This window comes from Rhinolophus sinicus, linkage group LG11, assembly GCF_036562045.2.
Source record: "Rhinolophus sinicus isolate RSC01 linkage group LG11, ASM3656204v1, whole genome shotgun sequence".
NCBI classification, from domain to species: Eukaryota; Metazoa; Chordata; class Mammalia; order Chiroptera; family Rhinolophidae; genus Rhinolophus; species Rhinolophus sinicus.
The window spans coordinates 46,415,415-46,435,330 of NC_133760.1; positions in this window are offsets into that span (position 1 = coordinate 46,415,415).

Here is a 19,916-nt window from a genome sequence, read left to right on the forward strand (position 1 = left end):
TTTCTTTGAAGCACCATCCTGAATTCTGAGGTCATGACCATCCTATTACTTTTGTATCTTGATTTTATAAAATAATGGTGATGGTAGGGGAACTGGGGTATTTCCATAAATACCTTTTACATGGCAAAATCAACACCAGCCTCCTTCGATGGCCCCTCCATTTCTCTCTCCTTCCCCTTCCTCTGCTCCCTCTCTTCTCTTGTCTTTTCCCTCTCTCTCTCATCCTAAAACCCAAAAGTCTTGGAATGCAAGGAAATGACATGAAAACCTGCAAGCTCACTGAAATGCTGCAGGAGCGTCCAGGGCAGACATCTGTCTGTACCTGGCCCAGTGAGGTCACAGAGAAAGGGTGTGGTTAGCTTTACCTGGGCAAACTTCACGAAGGAGGTGATGCCTGAGCTAAAGGTTGACATATCAGGGCTGCTTGCCAGGGGCCAGGTGGATTGTGACGGGTGGGGGTGAGGGATGGGGGCAGAGACGTGCGGGAAGGTCATACTGCTGAGCCCCTTGTTTGAGATGTCGCTACCAGAGTGTCTCTTCTGAGAGGGGCCACGTCAGGCCATGAAGCCAGAGCAATTGGTGGGGGCCAGGTAATAGCGGGCCCTGGGGGGCAAGCTAAGACCTGCGGCCTCCAGCCTGTGAACTCATGTCCTGAGCACCAAACATCTGTTGTCCAGGATTCGAAATTCCAAACTGAACAGAGGCAGGAGGGTGAGTGGCAGGGCAGCCCACGGGGTGTCCCTTGGGAAGCCCCTTGTACTGGACGTGAGCAGGCCTCCCCCAGACCACAGGGGATTCTGAGTGATGTGAGCCGGCCTCCCGAGGTGACCTGTGGTTCTGTCGCCTGTTCCCCAGAGACATTCATGGAGATACAAAAGCCGGGGTTTCGCGGAAGGTGATGGTGCTCTCTCTGGAAGGACAAGGTGCTTTCTATACGAGGTACCACCCAGGCTCTCAGACCCCAAACTCGGGCTTTCAGGGATTCCCTACTGGAGTGAAATGGGACTGACATTTTTTATATCTCAATTTAATTTTCTTCCGAGCCTGTTTTGCTAGATGACAGAAATGTCATCTCAGGCAACTTGGGGTGCTCACCCCTTTCCCCAGGGCCGTCTCTAATTTCTGGGGCATTTATCAAGGGCATGTAATGGAGGGCCTAGTGTCCCTTGTGTCCTCAAGTTTGCCATGGGGACACCCCTCCTCAGTGCTCTAGGCGTAGGGCCTCTCCGGTGGGGAGCCTGAACCGTTCCGCTGAGCCCACTCTTGGAAGCTTCTTGGGCCCCAGCCCTTTCTCTGCGTCTTGCTGCCTCCCTAGGGCCCTTCCCAGGAAGTGGCACTGGGTGCTCTGGGTGTTGGCTCCCCTGTTCTGCTGGGAGTTTTGCCTTCAGCCTGAGGTGTATACTGGGCACCGGGGTCAGAGCCACTCCCAGGACCATTAGCATCCACTGCAGGGCTGCCCTCCTGCCCCTGCCCCTCCCCCAACCCCGGAATCCCACTGCCTTGGGGGAAGGGTGTAGGTCTTACTCGTCATGGACCCACCTCCATCTTTAAGCATTGAATGTGTCCTTTTTATTTGTCTAAAGGCACTAGCTTTTGAGTTTCGAAAGCCAGGAAAAGGACCTTTTCTCCTTCGCCTCATCACATCCTTCCCCCGAGGTGTCCAGCACGTCTGGGCTTCGTTGCAAAAGGAGCCACAGCAGGTCCGGGTGAGCTCTTCCCTGCTGAGGCCCTGGGATCCCCTCTGGACTGTTCTGTGCCAGATATTTGTCTCTTCATCTGGTTCCCTCCTTAATAATTAAAACAACACAAAACAAATAAGCAAACCCAAAGCTCTCCAGCTCTTGGCTGCAGCCCTTGTCTGGGCAAGTTATCAGTGTTTTCTGCAGGTGGCCTTGCTGCACAGAGCTGTTCTGCGTGCCAGGCCCTGTGTGAGGGGCGCGGACATGGCCGAGCTGTGGCGGCCACTGGGAAATGGGAACCGGCAGATCCGTCACCGGTTACTTCGGCTCTCTCATTCCAGCGCTCAGAGATTTTTGTTTCCTGGCCACCATCTGCTTCCTGCACCCTGGGATGAGGGCGGTTACAAACAGGGAAAACTGTCTCGCTTGTAGTAGTTACAGCTAAAATTGAAGCAATGTTTCAGCCCATTTGTTTACATTAAAAAATTTTTTTTTCTCCAGCCACCAGCAAACATCTTGTCCTCTGACTAGCTGTCACCTGCAAAGGAACAGCTCTTCCTGTCTTTTCTTTCAGTTCAATTTCCAGAAATAGGACCTGCCTTTCTTTCTTGGACACTGAAGTGTTTGTGGTTAAGAAATGGGGTCCTGTTTTCGCCACTTACCACCTGATACCGTTAGAGAGGTGATTTATATACACTGAGCCTCAGTTTCTTCATCTGTAAAACTGGGATGCTAATAGCATGCACCTCAAGAACTGGAGGATTAGACAAGCGAATGCATAGAAGTGCCTAGACCAGTGTCCCTGCCACAGCCAGCCCTCAGGGATTGTGGGCTTGGATTATTATGTGACTAAATTGTTACTTTCCCATGGCCCTTGGGAATTTATGGGGAAACTGGCATCAGGAATTCAAGATTTTAAACTAAAGGAAGACTATGCACAGGGAGGAAGTGAGAAAGGGAAATGCTTGGGGCCAGGGGAACAAAGCAAAATGATATTTCAACTATAAATAGCAGTGGAGCTAGCCGCCCTGCTCATCCTGCAAAACAAGGAGCCCCCCCTTCCTTTATGTCATTTGAAGGGTAAATAGAGCCCCACCCACTCTTCCAGTAGCCGCACAGGGAAGAACCCGGTCCAGCTACAGAGGGAACTAGGACGCCCTGGTGGGTGCTGCCAGGTGCTCTGTCCATGGTTGCCTTTGGCCTCCCGCCTCCCTCAGCAACCCAGAGCCTGGAGTCCCCACCATGAACTGCCAGGTGAAGTCCCACCTTGGCAGGCTCCTGGATGACCCTGTGGTGTGGACTTCTGGGACAGGGCCCTTGGACAAAAGAGACGCAGAGAAACAGGTTTGTCCGTGGATTTCAGAAGCATCCCTTAGGATTCCGGAGCTGGACGCCATCCTCAGAAGCCCATTGGCTCCAACCTCCGTCTTCTTCAGACAACCCAGCCTCTTAACCACTCCTGACTAGTCACCATCACCACCTTCACCATCATCACCATCATCATCACCAATGCTTCTTTTGAGCATTTATTACACACCTGGCACTTTTCTGAATGCTAGTGCCTCCTCTTCCAGAGCACCAAGGCTCCTCAGAATTTCTCTGAAATGCTGTTCAAAAGCCCCCTTCCTCCACGAAAACTCTGCTGCTCTGTGAAACTGGTAGAAGAGGTCAGGCCACAAATATCTATTGAGCACCAGCTATGTATTAGACACTGTTCTGAAAAAAAATACACTGTTACATTGCTGCCTTTAAACAATTGCAAATGTGATGGAGGTGAGAAAAGGGGGTACATAGGGTGCCACTGGAGAGTAGCCACCATGGAAAGCCCACCTTCCCCAAGGTCCCCAGGTCCTCGGGGCCAAAGCCCAGGCCAGTCACCGAGCACCTCACTGGTCAATTGCTCCATCTTATTGGCTGCTGTTTCACACCCCATGTGTGTCCCTCATTCCCTCTGGTGGATGGATGGTGAGTGACTTCATAGTGACAGAGCTGGGAAGCGATTCTGGGGTGTGTCCAGGCTGTGAGCTCCCGAGGACAGGGAAATAACTCACACCTACATCTTAGTGACAGTAGGGGACATTCAGAAATGAATGTGGCACAGCGAAAGAAGCCATCAACAAAATGATAATGCAACATACTGAATGGGAGAACATATTTGTAAATCCTATGTCTGATAAAGGGTTACTATTCAAAATATATAAAGAACTCACACAACTCAATAGCAAAAAAACCCCAAACGACCCAATTGAAAAATGGGCAGAAGATCCGAATGGACATTTTTGCAAAGAAGGCACACAGATGGCCAACAGGCACATGAAAGGACGTACAACAGCACTGATCATCAGGGAAATGCAAAGCAAAACCACAATGAGATGTCACCTCACGTCAGATGGAATGGCCATCATCAAAAAGACAAGACACAGGGGTTGGCCTGGTGGCTCAGGCGGTTGGAGCTCCACGCTCCTAACTCTGAAGGCTGCTGGTTCGATTCCCACATGGGCCAGTGGGCTCTCAACCACAAGGTTGCCAGTTCAACTCCCGCAAGGGATAGTGGGCTGCGCTCCCTGCAACAAACAATGGCAACTGGGCCTGGAGCTGAGCTGCGCCCTCCACAACTAAGACTGAAAGGACAACAACTTGACTTGGAAAAAAGTCCTGGAAGAACACACTGTTCCCCAATAAAGTCCTGTTCCCCTTCCCCAATAAAAATTAAAAAAAAAAAAAAATGACAAGACACAACAAATGCTGGCGAGGATGTGGAGAAAAGGGAACCCCCTTCACTGTTGGTGGGATTGCAGATTGGTGCAGCCACTGTGGAAAACAGTATGGAGGTTCCTCAAAAAATTAAAAATAGAACGACCGTATGACCAGCAATTCCAATTATGGGTAGTTATCTGAAAAAGACTAAAAGACTATCATGAAGAGATATCTGCACCCCACATTCATTGCAGCATTTTTCACAATAGCTAAGACATGGAAACAGCAAGATATTGGTGGCTGAATGAATAAAGGAGAGGTGGTACACATATACAATAGAATATTATTCAGCCATAAAAAAGGAAATCTTGCCATTTGCAATAACATAGATGGACCTAGAGGGTATTATATTTAGTGAAATAAGTCAGACAGAGAAAGACATTGTATGATCTCACTTAAATGTAGAATCTAAAGATAAAACAATAACAAAAGAAGCTCATAGATACAGAGAACAGATTGATGGCTGCCAGAGGCAAGGGGTGGGCGTGGCAAAATGGGTGCAGGGGGTCAAAAGGTACCAACTTCCACTTGCAAAATAAATAAGCCCGGGAGAGGTAATATACAGCATAGTGGCTACAGCTAATAATACTGTATCGCATATTTGAAAGTTGCTAACAGAGATCTTCAAAGTTCTCATCACAAGAAAATAAATGTGTAACTACGTGGTGACAGATGTTAACTAGATATATTGTGGTGATCATTTTGCAGTGTTTATAAATATCAAATCATGTTGTACACCTGAAACTAATATATGTCAATTATACCTCAATAAAAAAGAGCACAGGGCAGCCAGATGGCTCAGTTGGTTAGAGTGTGAGCTCTGAACAACAGGGTTGCCGGTTCGATTCCCACGTGGGCCAGTGAGCTGCACCCTCCACAACTAGACTGAAGGACAACGACTTGGAGCTGATGGGCCCTGGAGAAACACACTGTTCCTCAATATTCCCCAATAAAAACTTTAAGAAAAAAAAAAAGACCACAAAATGATTTTTTTAAAAAAGGAAGAAATATGGAGTAAATTAACACAGAAAGGAGCAACCGAATAAGTGAGGCCTTCATTATTTCCTCTTACAAGGAAGGCAAAATCGTGGGGGGCTCGAGCAATGTCCCGTTTACATGCCCACGCCCTGACTCAGTGCTTGGCACCCAGCAAACTCAATAATGTTTGTTAAATGAATAGATGGATGTATAGTTGAACACGTATAACCCTGGTTGTCTAGCATAGGGTGCAATATAGTGTGTAGTGTGCGCTCTATAAATATTTGATAATTAAATTGATGAATAAAATGATTAATAATAGGCACACCACTTAGAAAACAACCAAAGTAATTTTCCCCATTATCTTCCATTAATATTTACTGGTAACAGTTTTTCTACAACCGCACGACTGCTTACTGCCTCTTTTGGATTTCTTAGCAAGTTAAAAACAAACAAACAAACAAAAAACAACCTCGTGGGGGAAAAGCGGGCGGAGTCTAAATCTAAAAACCTGTCCATGTGAGTGTATGCGTAGCCTATGGAGTCTGCCAGCTGCTTCTGCTGGGCCCTGCGCTGTCACACAGAAAGGATTGGGGGCGAGGGTGGAGGAGGAGGTTCCCTGGGCCTGCCAGGCCGCCTGGGAAGTAGGTACAGCTGTCTCAGCCACATTCTCTCTGGGGATTCACTTTTTCTATTTTCAGCATCGTTATCTGATTTCCATATGATTTTACAAGATACAAGGTAAATATTCATACAAATACTTCTTTGCAAAAAAGAGTCCATTTAATCCGATGAGATAGGGTTGGTTGTCGATGACGGACGATGTTTGCACAAGTCAACTTCATACAAAGTCACCAGTTACGGGACTCTCAGAGCAGGCTCCTCCACTAGATAAAGCCATCCCACCTCTGCTCAGCGTGGTCCTCCGTCAAACAGAATCAGCCAGAAATGGGAGACAAAAAAGGGCCCTTTCTTAAGCAACTTGGATGTTGACAGACCGAGGCTGGGAGCAGAAACTCTGGGCTGAGCAACCCTTGGGGGCTTCCGCCTTGTCTATCTGATTCTCGCAGGTGGTCACTGAGAGTTCACGTCCACCGTCAAGCACTAACCCCTCTTCTTGCTCTCCACCTCGCCTCGAAGGCTGAGCAGGGGAAGGTCTTTCTTTGCCACCCTCCTCAGGAGCCACTTTCTTCATCTTCCCTGTTGCTAGCAGTGTTTTCTTTTTGTAAATAAATTTTATTGGGGAATATTGGGGAATAGTGTGTTTCTCCAGGGTCCATCCATCAGCTCCAAGTTGTTGTCTTTCAACCAAGTTGTGGAGGGCGCATCTCAGCTCCAAGTCCAGTCGCCGTTTTCAATCTTTAGTTGCAGGGGGTGCAGCCCACCATCCCTTGCGGGAATTGAACCTGCAACCTTGTTGTTGAGAGCTCGCGCTCTAACCAGCTGAGCCATCCTGCTCAGTGGCAGCTCTTGTCTTCAATCTAGTTGTGGAGGGCGCAGCTCTCTGGCCCACGTGGGAATCGAACCGGCAACCTTGTTGAGAGCTCATGCTTTAACATACTGAGCCATCTGGCCGCCCCGGGGTATTTTCTTTAAAACAGAAGAAAACAAAACAAAAAACACTCTCAAAGAACAGGAAAGGTGGGGCTAGGCAGAGGCAGGGGCCTTGCCTTCCAGTCCACATGTTCGTGGTGCTATCAGATGATGGGAAGAGGATGGAATGGAGACCAGCGTCCTCACTCACTGCCTCGGGCCTCGGTGCCCTGCCTGCCTGGTCTGTGCCCCCCAGTTCTGGTCTCTAAGGAGTGTGTCCCACACTTTGGAGGGCGTGTCGCCTCCAGACTGCCTGCTCAGCTCCCCTGCTGTCTCAGCGTTTTCCTATTTCCTGCTTCATCTAGCCACCTTGACTTGTTGGAGACTCTGCCGTTGTTTGCTCCCAGATCTCTTCCCTGCCTTTCCATTGTTCTCTGTATTACAGGAAGCCACATTTCCCAGGCTCCCCTGCCAAGTGGATTGCAGATGGCTGTGAGTGATGGGAGAAGCCTGTGGGAGACTGGAGTCCCGGGGCGGGGAGAATTGGGGCGTTCCTCCCCTTTTGCTCTGCCCTTGGTGGCACCGTCAGCAGTGGCTGTGTCTCCGCTGGCTCCGATGCACAGAGCACAGCTGTCCTGTGGCCCCGACTCCTGCAGGACAGGCCTTATCTCCACGTGGCTAGCTCCCACGGGAAACCCTTGACCTGGTGCAGCTTCTGCCAGCCAGCACTGAGTCAGGACTCACTCCCCAGCCTTGGGGACTCCCTCCAGCTGTCACTAATCTGTGTTCTCTACTGTCCCATTTAGCGTCTCATCTCTCATTTCCTGCGCAGCCAGTTCTTTGTATTAAAGTTCCCCTGTTGAAAGGTCTGGAGTACTTTCTGGACCCTGCCTGATACAGATAGCAGGGCAGCAACCAGCGTTTATGAAGCCCCAACAAAAGATCCTCACACAGCGGTCATTTGGCTCTGAGAGTTGCCCATGCCTCACCCATGTGAAACCCAGAAGGAACATAAAGGACGGAGAGGGAGCCTCCACACACCTGCTACGCGGTCCCCGCCCCACTTGACGGGCCTTCCTCCCCTTGCTTCTTCCTCTCAGGGCAGCGCTAGCCCTGCCTGGCTGCGGGGTGTGTGGGAATAACTCCTTTCTGCTGGCTCTTCAAAAAACTCAGTGCTCTTTGGTCCGACGGGGCCTCTCATTAACTAAGATGGAAAGAAACAGAGATCACACAGTGGGACTTAATTTGGAGCCACTTACACAGGTGGTTTTATGAGACCTAATTCCCTCTGTTGTTTCTCAGCGGTGCCTCTGAGAATCGGAAGGCTTACCCAGCTCCCACTTTCAAGTGCAGGCAGGAATGACACTGCAGGTGGGAAGGGCAGGGAGGGAGGCCAGCCCTGCGAGGAGGGGGGGCCCAGCCTGGCTTCCAGCGCTTTGCCTTGGCCTCTGTTATCATTTCCTCCTTGGAAATGGGCCATGGTTAGCGAGATGGCCAGAAATGAGGTCTGGGGAGCGATCCTGGTGACAAAGCTGCCACGAGGGTCATGGTCACCCCTTCGCTGTGGGGTCCTAAGACTTCACCAGTCTTAAGACAGAGAAGGGACTGCCTCCAAGACCCACACAAGGGCCACCAGAAAGCAGGACCTGCTCCACTTCCCTTGTGTGACATATCTTTAAAAAGAAAAAAGTAATAACACTGTGCAGGTTTGTCGCTGTCTGTGGATGTCCCCAGAGTCTGGGCAAAGACCACTTGATGACCCTGGATTCAGAGTCCTGCCAGTGGCTCACCCTCCCAGGGGCCTGGTCAGATGACTGACGGCGGAGGCTCTGCCCCCACGGGGCAGCGGCAGCAGGATCTTGCTTCAAGCAGGACTTTCCAAACAGCAAAACGGGGAGAACAGGCCCAGGAGCAGGTATTAGCAACAGGGACACACGGGACTACAGCTGGGTTTGTTTCCTCTTGCTGTTTTGTAAGCATTCTCTCAGTACTTACGTGTGTCAGGCATGAGCCTAAGCCCATCTCATGCCTGGCTCACCTGATCTCCACAGCAGCCCCAGGAGTCAGGTGCGGGGAGGAAAACCAAGGCTCAGAGAGGTGAAACAGCAGGCCAAGGTCACACAGCTGCCTGTGGCTCATGTTGCAAGAGCAATGTTTAGACTCCTCAACCTGGGAGGCAAAATAAACATCTGGGGAGGCAAGGGTCAGCAGCCAGAGAGGCAGAGGGAAGGGTCCCAGCTTGGGGATGGTAGAAGTTGGGCCAAAATAGCCAAATGAGAGGCAGGGGTAGGGAGTGGGGGGGCAAGGAGGCCCCCGACTGGGTGTGAGCTCTACGGAAGAGAGGAGCAACGTTCCCATTTCATCTGGACCTTTGACCCGAAGGCGCTGCCTGGAGTCAGTCTTCCTTCCAGAGGATCCCAAAACAGCAAACTGAGGTGATCGTCTTGGCAGACAGGACGGGAGGACTTGGGAAAACGCCGTCCAAGAGTACTTCTGAGTCGACTTGGCTACATGTGTAATCCCCTCTGGGTTACAGTGCGTTTTAAAAAGTGGTTGTTGGAATAGCATTCCTAAGATGAAGACATATGCATTGAATTAAACAAAATGCAAAAACCTAAATTACAGAAACCTGTGTGTATTTTAAAACCAATGATGAGTGCTTTAAATTGCACCTGACAGATAATTTATTTAGCGATGCAGAGGGAAAATTACCCTTCTTGAGTTACATTAGTGTAATCTTTTTAAACAGCTTCATTGAGATATAATTCACAACTGTACAATTTCGCCCATTTTAAAGTGTACAAGTCAATCGTTTTTACGATATTCACCGCTGTGCAACCATCACTACAACCGATTTTAGAATGTTTTATTTACCCCCAAAGAAACCCTGGCCCCTTTAGCAATCACCCCTCAACCTCCCATTGCCCCGGCCTTGCTTAGGCAAGCAGCCACGAACACATTTCCCATCTGTCTGGATGTGCCCGTTCTGGACATTTCACAGAAATGGAATCGTGATTGTGGTCTTCTGTGATTAGCTTCTTTCCTTAGCCTGATATTTTCAGGGTTCACCACGCTGTGTATCGATACTTCATTTCTTTTGATCGATGACTCCTCCACTATATGGATAGATCACATTTTCTTTATCCACATACCAGCTGACAAACACTTTGGTTGCAGTTTCTACTCTTTGACTATTATGAATAATGCTGCAATGAACATGAGTGTCCAAGTTTCAGTGTGGCGATAGGTTTTCAATTGTGTTGGTTTATACTTAGCCTGGAAATCATTGGGTCATACAGTAGCTCCCTTTTGGGAGACTGCCAGACTGTTTTCCCAGGTGGCCACACCATGTCACATTCCTCCCAGCAGCGTAGGAGCTTCCAAAATCTCCACATCCTGCCAACACTCATTCTCATCTGTCTTATTTTATGATAGCCTTCCACTGGGTAGAAAGTGGCATCTCATTGTGGCGTGGATGCACACTTCTCTGATGCCTAGTGATGCCGTCTTTTCAAGTATCCAAGTGGAGCTTCCAATTCTCTAACCCCAGCCCTGCTTGTGTAGGCTCCTCACTGCTTCCCCTCCTCCCCACTGCTTCCCTCACTGGTTTACATGCCTCCTAACTGGTCTTTCCATCTCCCATCCCGCTCCCTAAACTGCAGTCCCAGACCATGTCACTTTCTGCCTAAAGCCTTGAAGACTGACTCCCTGCTGCCCGCAGGACTGAGTCTGAACTGCTGGCTGTGGCATTCAAGACCCTTCACAGACGATTGCAACTTCTCTGTGTCCCATCTCTCCCTGTTCCCGTCTGTGCAGCTGTGCTGTGGCTTTGCCCAGGCTGTTCCTTCTGCTTGTCGTCCCTTCCCTGAAGTGTCTACCTGGTCAGCACTGGCTCTTTTTCCACACAGAATCTTCTGAGTGAAGCCACACAGAGCCCTCGTGACGCACAACTCCAGGACACGCCATTCTCATTGAAATCCGTATCAGGATCAACGAAGTTCCACTAGCGGGCCAAATCCAGCCTACCCCCTGTTTTTGTGTCGTGCATGAACTGAGAACAATGTTCGCGTTATTTTAATAGTGGAAAATCATTACAAAGGAGAGCATTTCATGGCACAAGCCTGGCGCCTATAAAGTGTCATTGGAATGTAGGCCAGCTCCCTGTGTCCATATCGGCTACTGACGGCCGCATAACAGCAGAGTTGCATAATTGCAACCCAGACTGTGTGGCTCACAAAGCGTAAAATATTTAGTATCAGGCCCAAACCCTGTCTATGCGAAGGGGACCCCAGCATTGCAAGTGTGCAGCTTCTGTGGGGGCGCTCCAGGAGCCCTGCCTCCAGGCTCCCCTGGCTCTCTTCATACCTCTACTCTGACACTCGTCACTGCCTCGTCCTCTTGCTCCTCAAAACTGGTGCCCCCAAACCTGAGGCTGCCTCTCTGAGGTGCCTCATCTTTGTATCCTCAGAGTGCAGTGCAGGCTGTGGCACAGAGAAGGACCCCCTGACTGTCTGTGTGCCTGCACTGAATTAAATGCTTCCTCGATGCTGAAGATGGACCGACCAAACACCGCATGTTTTGGGATTAACGTGACTCATCAGAAAACGCTGGTGGCACTGCTCTAGATCCATTATTTCTGACTTTGAACACACTCCACCCTTCAGCGTAACTTGTGTGATTTCTTCTCTCTCCCCTCCTAGAGAAGTGCTAAGTGGCCTAGTTCATCGAATCAAATGAAAATCACCGTGGTCGACCACGCGTACACCTGAAACTGATATAAAATAATATTGAATGTCAGCTGTCATTGACAAAAATAAATAGATAAGTAAATAAATAAAGTATGCGCACAAGTAGAAAAAAGTGAAACTGAAATCGCTGTGGTTGCTGTAGGCCAGGTTACAGCTCCCGTAACTGGCTGGAGGTCGCCCTGGCTGCAGAGTTGAGATTCCAGCCTCTGGAACGTGGTCCCCGCAAGCGTAGGTGAATGCAGACAGGTTTGTCTGGCGAAATCAGAGCTCTTGGTGAACAGGAAGCCTGGGCTCAGTCTGGCGGAGGCGGTCGGACGTGATCTGCGAAGCTGCTACACTCACGGCACATCGGTGGGATTGGGGAGGGCACCAGCCAATAGTGAGCCCATCCCTTTCTGCAGTACCCACGAGACGGAGGGCAGCTGGTCTCCCTCGTCTCATTTAGTCCCTGAAGAAAACAATCTCAGTTGAGGGTATGGACCCAACAAGTGACACCACTTGTCCATATGGGCCCTGGGGAGCTTGCATTCCAGTCTGGGTCTCGCTGACCCCAGCCCCTGCCTCTCCGCCCACTGCAGGCCCTCAGAGGCTATCGAGAGCTTGTTGTTTCATCAGGGGACCTCAGCAGGCCTTCTGCTGCTCTTGGTTTCCCGGAAATGTATTTGTTCCCTTGTAGGAGAAAAGTCCTAAACTCTTCACATGAATTAGAAGACCTTTCAAGGACTGGCCTGTGTATCCCCTCACCACCTGCATCGTCCTTCCATCTCCTCTCCCCTCCCACACCCTCGGTCTCCAGGCCAGCCAAACCAAACTTAAAAATAATAGCCACGGCTTGTTCGATCCATGCCACGCACTGTTCTAAGCGATTTCAGCTGTACTGTCTCATTTATACTCTACACAGCAGGTGCAATTATCAGTCCTACTTTATAGGTGAGGGGACTGAGCGCAGGGTTAAATAACTTGCCCAGGGTCACACAGCCAGTAAGCGGCAGAGTAAGAACTTGAACTCAGGCAGTTGAACGTGGAAAAGCATAAGGCTTACCCAAGGTGTTCATCATGTCTTGCAAATGCCATTTTTTCAGTTTTTTCAACATGCCATCCTCTATCTGCCTTCTACATGTTGCACTTGGAGTTCCCTCTTCCTAATACACTCTCCACCTTGCCTGACTAACCACACTCATTCTTCAGCTCTCAGCTGAAATATCACCTTCTCCAGGAAGCCTTCTGTGGGGGCAGAGCCCCAGAAAGCAGTTTCCAGGCTCTTGGCCTCACATAGACAGGTGCCTGGCTCAGGTAGTAAATGGCCATCAACTGTGATTGCATGGCCATCAGCTGTGGCTAGTTGGCCGTCAGCTGTAACCAGTGAGCCATTAGCCACTAATATAACTGCTGTGGCTACGCTAGCAGAGAAGAGAGAAAGAATGGGGGCTAGCAAGAAGATGGCGGCTGGGCTGGCAAGCGTGGATGGCGGTTTGCGGACAGTGTGGATCCAGCCTCCAGTGAGAGTATAGTGCCGCCGGAGAGAACATAGTGGTATGACTCCCCTACCTATGGCTCCGTGGGTGTTCCTTTTTGGCCTCACCATATCCTGCGTTCTTGTGTGGGGAGCGGGAGCAGAGACCCCGCAGGCCGCCCCGCATGACAAATGGTGCAGCGAGCAGGGTCTCCCGCACGACAGCTTCCCTGATTCACTGTCTGTGTGCTGCTCAGCTACTACCCCATAGCACCCTCTGTTTTCTCCTTCAAGGTACTTACCACCCACTGACACAACTGTTTGCAAGCCTGCCTCCCCCACTAGACTGTAGGCTCTGTGAAGCCAGGTAGTACGCTTGTCAGGACCGTGTGAAGGGCACTTGGCCTGACCCAAACTAGGCTCTTAACACATATCTGTGAAATGAATGAATTTGGCAGAGAACTTCTTAGCAAAACCTTTACTATGGATCAGGCTGAAGGTAAAACTCAAATCGGGATCTCGCGCTACTTGTTGTAAGATGTACGGGGAGCGGGGGGCAGGAGGGAGAAGAGAGAAAGAGAGCCTGCAGAAGCCGTATACGCATTGCGGTATACTCACTCACATACTTCTCTTTCCTCCACTCCCATAAGTCACCAAGAATTACTTGTATTAAATTTCTATGTTCGTAGGACTGATCTAAACCACTGGCCTCCATCATCGACAACCCCACAGTTCCGGGAGCCTGCCGTCCAGGCTCTTTGGCATCACCCGTCATCAGAGCCGCTAAGCAGCCCAGGGGCTCATTGACGGTCTCCCTGAACACAGAGCAAGGGTTTTGGACCTACATGCAAGTGAGGAGTGAGGAGGGAAGGACCGTGGGGCGACATGACACCGCCAGTGTAAAAACGAGGGCCGGGTACCTCCACACAGTGTGGTCCCTGGAAAGAAACAGGACACTGGTCACAGTGGCTGCCCTGGGAGACTGCAGGACAGGGACGGGAAGAGAATTCCTTTTTCCTGTAGACCCTTTCAAATGTTGGAGCTTTATTTTTTAACTATGGGCATGTATCGTCTATTTTTAAAAAAATCAAAATGCTTATTTAAAAAAATGAAAGTAGTTAGAATATTTGCAGACTTCCTGTCTCACTCGGGGCTTCTGCCCTCAGAGCCTCTGAGGAGAGGGCCCTGGCTGGCTGGGCTCGTTTCAACCAGCTGGCTATGGGACAGTGCAGGCTTGCAGCCCTCCTACTCCTGACGCTGCAATGCCTACACCTTCTTGGAATTTCAGGCCTTCCCAGCTTTCCCTGGAGTGACTCACAGAGGGTGTTTCCCAGCGCCGGGCTGTTTGCTGGCAATGCCAGGTGTTATTAGGGAAGGATGCACACCTTTAGAGCCCAGACCTGGCCAGGTAGATCACTGTGGTAAGAGCAAATATGGGTAAGGTGGGGAGGGGGGGTCAGGAGGGACTCACACTTCCTAGGGTTTTTTCCTTTTCTTTAACTTGCTGTATTATTTGAGATTTTACAACGTGTACAGGTTACTTCTGCAAACAGACAAATCTGAAGGTGTGAACAGTGACTAATGAACTCCCAGGAACAACCAGCCTGCCCAGGGCCACTTCTGTGTCCTGAGGGAGGCCCTGCCCTCACGATGAGGAGGGGCTCACAGCCAGGTTAAACCCGGTGCTCTAGGCCAGAGGGAACCACAGAGGGTTTAAGCTCGGGGTACAGTGGTCCCGAAGCGCTCTGTTCTCTTCTCCAGGCTTGCCCCAGGCATGTTGGGAGCCTTGTGAGACTCCAAACTTTTGGTTTTTCCCACTCCATCCTGAGCAACCACCTCCGACCCTCCCAGGCTTTTCCATCTCAATAAATAAATAAGTCCACGTGGTACAAGCAAGACACTTAAGTGTATTTGTTCTTCCTTTCTCTCCCCTCCCAGGAGCTCGTCCTGTGGATTCCTCTCCAGGGTATATCTCCAGTTCACCCTCTTCTCTACACTCGAGCTATGACCAAAGCCCAGGAGGCCTCTTGCCTGGGTCACTGACGCCACTCTTGTTCCTTGGTCCCCTGATGCCACTCTAGTTCACTCCAGTCCCTTTGGAATTAGCGGCCAGAATGCTCTTGCTCAGACACAAATCAGATCCAGTTACTCACTTGCTTAAACTCTCTGATGGCTCCCAACACACATAAGACAAAATGGCACCTGTGGTACAACTTGCAGGATTGTCCCAGTTTCCTCCCAAAACTCACCTCTGGTGTGGCCTCACGGGCATCTTACTGTCCATCCGACAATTACCAGGGATCTCACGGTTTTTCATGCAATTTAGTGTTTTTGCACGTGCCTGCTCCCCTGGGATCTGGATTCCTTTCAGAGGGACCAGCTCCTTTCCTCTTCCCCACCTTCTCCCAAAGTTATATCCACTTGACCCTGTCTACACTTACCAGCAGAAAAATCAAAATTTCAGTTCCTCACCAAATCCTCCCCTACGCATTGATCAGGCCCCCCTAAGCCTGATGAGTCATTTGGCTGATTAAAATAAAATGAGATCAACAGATTCAGTTCAGAATTCACCAAAAGGGGGACATGATTTGACAGCTCTTAAAGGGATCCAGCGCTTATGCAGAGGGCAGAGCACCCTAGGAAGTCAGCTGCAGCCTGACCTCCACTCCCGTCATCCTGACCCCATGACCTCTATTGTGAGAGGCCCTGTTGAGCAGTGCCACAGGTACCTCCCCGAGGCACCCCCTCATTTGGTCCAGGGCCCCTGAGATTAGAGGGGCGCAGGCCTAGGAAAATAGTAATGCGTGCTAACTGACCCTCAGAGCGTCACACCCACCACCTGGTACTCTCCTTAGCCACAAACATATTTTCAAGTGTTTGTTCCCTAGCCTGACTCTTGCATACATTGTCTTCAACAAATACGGGTATGATTCCATTCCCAGGAACCCACCTTTGAAGACTGGTGTTCAAGGCTGGGTCAGAGACAGTTTTAGTGTACTGTTTGCGGTACGTGATTTTCTGACCGAGGCCAAATTGCTTTTTGGTCGCTAAGAAACAGTTGGTTTGTAGTGCAAAACTTGGGTGAGGTGAGGCTTGTGCAATCCTGCCCTCTCCCTGACTAGTCACCTCCCCTTTTAGCTCAGGTATTTCCAGCAGCAGACGCTGCCATGCGTCTTGCAGGCAGTCACCGTGAGTAGACACATGTCTGTAATTAGTGTGGAGGAGGAGCCGAGGGCTGTCAGTCACAGGATTCTTGTGTGAGTGCCAAGAAGGGGCAGGACTCCATAGGGGAGGCTCCTGGCCACCCTGAGAGCTGGGGGGAGGGGGAGCCCACTTTCTGGATGTTGCCCATCCTTGAGCTCTGAAGGACCCAAGGAAACCCTCACTGACTATTCAGGCTGCGGACACAGGACCTGAGATGGATGGGGCTGCGGGGAGGAGAATGCAGTGGGGAGCTTCTCGGGAGCCTCTTTTAAGCATTACTCAGGTGTGTGCGCCTGACCCCTGGCCTACTTCAGATCTGTTGTTGCACGTTAGGTAATTGCTGTGTGCGCAGCCGAGCTGACTCCCAGAGTGACTGGAAAGCCCTCTCTCGGCAGTTAGGTGCTGCTTTAGTCCACTCTGGGAAGAGGTGTGTGAGGTCCACTTAGAGTACTTCAGGACAAGGTCCTCACGAGTTCCGTCTAACGGACAGGTTGGCCTATTTGTTTTTCTTAAAACAAGAAAAAAAGAGAGAGAAAAACTCTTATTTTTCCCTTGTAGGTTTATAAGAATTTTTGCCCAATCTTAAAGGATCTCAAATGTAATTTTTAAAAATTATATATTCAATAAGGGTTTGTAGAAATGAGAACCGATAGCCATAGCACTTTCTCCAGCTTTAACATTTTTAAATGCCGGGAATCTCAGAGCTTGGTGTCATTGAGATGCGTTCAGCAAAGTGGAACGAAGCCCACACACCGGAAGTGTGACTTAAGAATTCAGGAAACGTAACTGCACTGAGTTGAGGCCCTGACTTGGGAAGCGGGGGCCAGGCTGTCCACTGGTCCTTCCCTGGGTGAACACGCGCATCTCGCAGCCGCTCTGGCCTCTGCCAGGAGGGAACGAGGAGCCGGGTCTGGTTTTCCGAGGCACAGACATTTCACAGACACGCTGGCCCCCAATCCGCCCTGCCCTCTCTTCTTCCACAGTTGCCTTTTCCTTCATTGTGACTTTCAGCACCCCAACATTTCCCCCTTCTTCCATTTGTCACCCTTTTATGGCCTTCCTTTATTTAGCGCCTTGATCGCACACACCCACAAACACACACCACTAATCAACACCGTCCAAATTTCTTGGGTAGTGAAACCCGATGTGACTCCATCCAACCTCTGCGCCCCGGGAGGTGGGACTCACAGCCCAACGCCGCCCCCCTCGCCTCTGCGCCCCCCCACGCCCTGGGTCCAGGATAAAAGCTGCTTTTCCCTTGGGCTGTGCCCCCTGCACTGAATTCCTGCCTCTTCTACATTCTCACCTCTGCATGTATTGCAATTATTTGTACTTGCGAGGCACCTCCCTCACGAGATAGTAAATTCCTTAAGGGTAGAGAGTAAGCACATACATTTTTCTAGTCCCCACTAGCTTAGTACAGGTAGGAAAACAACATATTTTTAAAGGAGTAAAAGAATTTTTAAAGAACTTCTCTTTGCTCTGTTGCAAGCCAATGATTGAGCTCCCCCCATGTCCCCTCCCCGACAAAACAAAGAAACGAATCTCTTTATAACACAGGGGACGAGAAGGGTCTCATGTCCAAAATGTTCACCAGGCTCTGAAATTTTCTCTCTGTTTATTTGATATTAGAGCTTATTTTTGCCATTATAGAGAATTATATTTCTTTTTAAAAATCTTTTTTACTATAAAGTCATGTAGCTAATTGTAATAAAAATTATGACAATATACAACACAGGTTGCTCTGTCAGGATTATGGGAGGGAAAACCCATGGCGCTGCCAGTACCATGGATGGGAGGCCGTGGGCCATGATATTGGCCAACACAAACGTACAAAAAGATAGTGCGAGGTACCCGATAAGCCCCCTCGTTTTCTTTCTCTCTGGTTTTTTCTTTTCTTTCTTTTCAGGGTAATGATTGGCAATGCCTTTGTTCTGCAAAGCTTATCAACACTGCAATGCTATGGGATTCCCTTATAGTGTAACAGCTTCTCAATAAGCTTCCTGGCAATTTTATACTCCAGAAATAGTACAACTTCAAGGTCACTGTACTCTGTGCTGTCACTGGATGCTGGGAGCGTGAGTGAAGTGAAGCCGTGTCACCTGAAGCAAACGTGGCTGTGGGCGTTGAGAACTGGGAAAGGTTTGGGACTTGGCCTTCCTTGTGTGCTAACTGGTTTTCCTGCCACACGTTCATGGATGCTGTCAGCAGGCATGGGACTCCCACGTCAGAGGCAAAGGCCTTGGTCCCTCACAGCAGTAGCAGTAGCAGAGTACCAGCATTTTCTTGTATTGGTTCCCTCAAGCCCCAGTTCCCACAGGGTGACGTGCAGAGGGCCAGGCGACATATGCACTCATAGGGGCTGCATTACAGGAGAGGAGCCCTGGATGTGTTTGGGAACCCACATGTTCTATAGTGGGAAGAAGCGTGCCTTCTCCTTGCTCGACAGCTTGCCACTTTGTCTTCCAAGGCTGTCAGCAAACTTGCTCTGAAGGGAGGCACTCTCTCTAGCTTCAAAGGCTAAGGTCTGATTTATTCAGTCACATGAAGATCAAGGGTAAGAGAGGTAGGCAAGGGCCAGATCACGTAAATTAGGAGTTTGGATTTTATTTTAGTGTGGTGAGAAGCCCCTGGAAAGTTTCAAGCAGGGTTCTAGGTTATATGACAACAATGGAAATACAGCTGCCCAAAGGGGCACCTCCTTTTGCCAGCCTCCAAGGCTTTGGGTGTGATGGGAACATTCAGCCAAAGTCCACTACAAACCTAGTTTCTGGTGAATCCTCGAGATTCACACAGCAGAAAGCTGTGGCCTCTGCCTGGAAGCAGATGCTGCCACCACATTCGCTGAATGGACGTTCAGGAAAGAACCGTGGAACGGTGAGTTTAACGGATATGAAATTCTCAACTCCTGGACTGTGGGCTTTTTAATGGCGGATCCCATCTGGGTTATGGAACATGCTCAGTGACAGGGGGCGGACCCTTTGTCTCATCCCAGGGCAGTACGGCAGCCTACAGATAAACCGAGATGCTTAGCCTCCCTAGGTCTGTTCTGTCTTCCGTAAAATAGGGGTAACAATGGTGCCTATTTCCTAGGATTTTCAGGTCATGGGAGCATGTAATGAGCTCTGCCCAGCGTGTGGCCCAAAGTGGGGTTCAACCCATGCTTGCAGTCCAGTAAAGAGATTCAGTGGCCCAGAGAACAAGGTCGTTGAGAGCAAAGACTACAACGAACGTGTAAATGCAAACAGACTCTGAAGGCCTCAGGGGAGGGCACGATGGCTTCACCTGTCATTCTAGCAGGTTTGCCAGGGCCTGTGACTTGTAATAAAAGTGGTAAAGAACTCAAAGGTGATAGTGAGGCGGAGTGAGCAAAGAATGGACTCTGGACCCAGACGACCTCCGTGTGAAGGAGCCTGCACGACTGCCTACCTGTGTTGACAGTGACTTTGGTTGGTCATTTAAGTTGGTGCATTTCCTGCACCTTATTTCCTCATTTGTAAAATGGGGGAAACAACTGATAAAATGGGGAAATCCCAGTTGTGAGTTAATATAAAGTGGCTGATA